Raw genomic sequence first — 4,743 nt, 5'->3', positions numbered from 1 at the left:
TTTCAGTTTTGCAAAAATCAAAAGAAAATGATAAAAACTTCAAAGGATGGGGGAGTGAGAGGATGGGTGACCGGTCGGGAAGTTAGACGATTTGGAATGAGTGATCCACACTTGTCAGGAAAACAACAAGTGCAGACTTGGAAAGGGCAACTTGTCAGGAAAACAACAAGTGCAGACTTGGAAAGTAGAGGGAATAGAACTCCGAAGTTAAGCGTGCTCAGGCTGGGGGAGTGAGAGGATGGGTGACCGGTCGGGAAGTTAGACGATTTGGAATGAGTGATCCACACTTGAGTAGTTAAGAGGGGTGATTAGAGAATAAATCATCAAATAATTCAAAAAATTGAAAATCGAAAAAAATTCAATTTTTTTCCAAAATTTTCAGAAAAAAGTTTCAAAAAAAAACCTTTAGCACCAGTTGGTAACACCAACCAGTACTAAAGGTCCCCCATACCACAGCGCAAGCTCACGCCACATGGTGGGCCTTTAGTGGCGGTTCGTGCTGAACTGATACTAAAGGGGGGGGGGGCTTTAGTCTCCACTCTTTAGTGCCGGTTGCAGAACCGGCACTAAAGGCCCTTATGAACCGGTGATAAAGCTTCGTTTTCTACTAGTGATGCCTGGTCGGCAGGTGCTACGCACGACAAATCCTCCAAGGCTTCAAGCTGTGTCGGCTGGTGGTACGTGGCAGCATGGCGCTGAGGTGTATTAGTGGCGACCGCGACGTGTACAACTGTTTGCGCGCAGGGATGAGGTGCCGTTGGGCGCCGTGGTGGCGTCGACGATAGCTGGACCGAGCAAGGTTGATGCATCAGTACAGTTCTGAAGAGGGAGCGGTGGCAGTTGGCAGCGGCGGCCTTTGAGAGCGCGCCGGACCAGTGTGTGCCCCAGACCCGACAAGTGGCTAGGTTGGGGTCTCAGGTCTTAGATGTTAGGCTTGGCTGCGATGTCTGTTTGGTATTAGGCTCAGGCTATCTGCGCCCCTTCATCAACGGGATAGGTGTAGCGACAGTTTGTTGCTTAGACCGCGGCTTTAGTCTTGCTGTTGTATGACTTCGTAAGGTCTTGTGAGAATAATTAATAAAGTGGCCGTATGCATCGCCTAGATGCAGAGGCCGGGGGTCATCCTCCTTTTCTAAAAAAAAGACACTTGTGTAGGCTTATTTAAAGCTTGCAATGCAGACCATGCAAATGCAGTTACCTTGTCCATCTCTTGAAAAAGTAGGGAAATAGAAATAAAATTAGTAAAGTTACAAGGATAAAATTGATCATAAAAGATATTCCTGAACAAAACAATCCTAGCTACCATGCAATTATATCAGCACTTTCCTTCCTTCTGATAAACAGAAGAGATATATATATAGCATTCATATGTATATATACTAACTAAAATTTATACCAGAGATGCTCCCTTTCTTCCATGTGACTAATAATGTACACCCTCGACATGAATATGAAGGCCTCTAGTTCAGTATTCAACTTAAGTACCATAAATTTATTTATTATTTGCATGACGACATAGTAGGTAGGTCAGTATATTTTGATGTGTTGGGTGGAATGTATGGTCGGGAGTGTTATCCTCGGTGAGGCTGCTTGGATCGTGTGCAACATACGACCTGAGAGTATGACACAAACTATGAAGACATTGTATGTACAGCGTTCAGTTGCTTGCGTCCTCGCGTCACTGAAATTCCCTTACATACACGTGCATGTACACTACACATCTCATGTCGGCCTGTTTTTCAAAGATTTTTTTCTGAAGCCATCAAATCATTAATTGACCGGTAAACATGCAGCCATACTGGATCGATGTCCACGTACTCCAGCCATGCGGGGTGCATGCTGCAATCGTCCTCCTCAACCTCTACGGCTGCATATGTTTCCCAATATTTTAGGCGCCAGTATGCCCTCTTTTTTTGCGGGCAGCAGTCTGTGTCTTCGATAACTTCACACCAAAATAAACTATGTAGAGGAGGGTTTGTACCTGATTTTGGATTCAGTGACCTGTCTGCACAGTCGAGTCACGCTGGTCGGTAGATACCTGAGAAAGGAAGCAAGATTTTTACCCGCCTTGCAGAGTGCTCTACTTAATCAAAACCTGAGCTTTCTGCAAGTACAATTGCAGCCTTAGCCAAATGACATGATCGTTCCATGTGCTAGCTAATAGAAATTGGATAATGATTGAGAAGTTTCTATTACATACAATGATTGAGAGACTGAGAGTAACCAAATCATGCATTCTAGTTGAGACGAAATAATGTGAACAATTACCTCATGGAACAGTTGCAACTTTCTCTTGATGAGACTGCACATACACGCGTAGGCATACCTTAAGAAAAATTCCCACAATAATTAGAAAGATCTAACCATATACATGCCCAGAACCAATTTTTCTGGCTTGATGAGATTTTACTGATGACCTACCTTTTTGGGGGGCAGGATATCAAGCAAATCTATGGGGCCTCTGCGATGAATACAACAGGTTGAAGCACATAGGAGGAATATAACGATACAGATTTACTTGTCTGCAGAGTGGGTGAGGATTGAAGGAAGATCAACTCAAATCGTTGTTGGGGTGTGATCTGAATGTATCCAATGAGCAATTACTTTGGGGACAGGGAGGCTGGGAGGTCATAGTGGATCCCATTCACTACCCGTGACCAATCATGAGCCATACCTCTAACTTAGGCAATGAAGGAAGAACTATTCCCAAATTTCTTCGTCAGATCACATCTGCAATGTTCCAGCCCGCCAAGGATCCTGCTGCCCATCGCACTCATGTTGCTCTTCCCCCCTTCGTCTGCATCATGCTTTCTTCCTTCTATAGTGCCTGCTATCTTGCCAGGTGACCTTCTGTAACCTATGGAGCGGGAGCTGCGTGAGATCTTCACATCGCAACGACGGCGGCGGCGGCGGCAGTGCGTACAGTAGGAAGTCGTAGGGCAGCCCCCACGTGCATGTTTTCCAAGCCTATGAAACAATTTTTTTTTACTTATACGGGAGAATTGAAGCTGGATAGGTGCAGTTTTTGTAACCCAAGACCAATTTCCATGGGAAAACGCTTTGTTTAAGCCGGCTGATTTCTCGTTTCTGTAAGTCGCCTCGATAGATCGACACGTGTTCGGTCGAAACGATGCACCGCCCCTCAACCTTATCCTTTTCCTGGACCAAGTCCTCCTCTTCCTCTGGACACCCGATCCCCTCTCTCCCAATTCCCCCTGCAGCCTTGCTCTCTTCTCTTCCTGAGCGCATCCGCCTCTGTCCCTCACCTCTCCCAGCCCCCGGTCGGTAAGCTGCTGCTGCTACAAGGGGCGCCGCTGCGCTGCGATGGCTGCCACTCGACGAGGAGCCGTAGCTGCGGGGGGAGCGATGGTGCGCATGTTGTGGGCGGCGGCGCGAGATCCCGCGGGGCTGCGTGGTACTGACCACCGGAGCTGCAGACGACAACGGTGTCGGAGGTGGGCGTCCACTCGCCGCACATGCTGCAATGGGAGGCTGAGGAGAGGAACATCGCAACATCGGGCGGCCAGAGCTCCGTCGCCACCGCGAGCTGTGTCGCAGCATCTCTGTCGCCGCCGTGTGATTCATCGCAGCACCCCGTCGCCGTCGAGTTATGCTGCAGTGAAGCTTCGCCGGCTCCCATCGTGTGCGGTGGTGGAGTACCACTGTGCCGGTGTTGGCGGGTCGTCGGTGCTGCATTGAAGCGCTGGCAGGGCTGCAATGAAGCGCCCCGGAGCTGCAGTGGAGCGCCGCGGCGGTTGTTGAAGCTCCGCCGAGGTAGCAATGAAGCGTCGTTGAAGCTGCAGTGAAGCGTCGCGGTGGTCATTGGAGCTCCGGCGAGGTTGCAATGAAGCGTCTTGGTAGTTGTTGGAGCTCCGGCGAGGTTGCAATGAATCGCCGTGGTTGCTGTTGGAGCTCCGGCGAGGTTGCAATTAAGCGTCGTGGCGGTCGTTGGAGCTCCGGCGAGGTTGCAATGAAGCATCACTGGACGCCATCGGTGCTGCCATGGGAGCTGTTGTGGTGCCGACAAGGGAGTTGAGTCGTGCCGCCTGATCCTGCGGTTGGAAGCATAGCAAGACGGACGGCTGTACAGCGCCCAATCCAACGACTCGTAAGGCGGTCTATAATTCGTTGTCATCAGCTGGCTTACGCCTAGCAGGCGCCATTTCCATGTAAGTAATGGTAATGGTGGGTAATTTTAACAACTTAAATCGAATGGCTATTAATCGTTAATCCACCAAATAGATGGTTAGATCTTTCTAATTATTGTGGGAATGTTAATCTATTTATCTTTTTTGTGGTTAACCCGTCAATTACTTTTTATATATAAATAGATTATGCCGACCAACATGACAAAGATTTTATTTATCTAGGAGGTGATTGAACCAGAAATTCCAACTGACCCTATTGTCGAGAGGTTAAATTTAGTTGAAGAAGAAAACAATTATTTGAAGGAAAAAATAAAAAAATGAGGAGGAGAAGATGATATTGGAGTTGCATGTTGCGGATGTCGTCGATGATCACAAGATCAAGATGGATGCAATGCAGTTGAAGATTAGAAAGATTAGAAAATATGCCATTCATACCGAGGCTTGGTATCATTATGCAGTTGGATCAATTGTTACCTTGGTTACGATTATGATCGCATTTGTTGTTGCATTGAAATGTTTTACATAATTTCAATGTATGGTTTAATTAGATGCTCTGCAGACCTATATGTTGTTCAATGAGAACTATGTATGTACT

The sequence above is a fragment of the Aegilops tauschii genome, chromosome 7 (assembly GCF_002575655.3).
Source record: "Aegilops tauschii subsp. strangulata cultivar AL8/78 chromosome 7, Aet v6.0, whole genome shotgun sequence".
NCBI lineage: Eukaryota > Viridiplantae > Streptophyta > Magnoliopsida > Poales > Poaceae > Aegilops > Aegilops tauschii.
The sequence above is the reverse complement of the archived record's forward strand: the minus strand, read 5'-3'. Positions refer to the sequence as shown.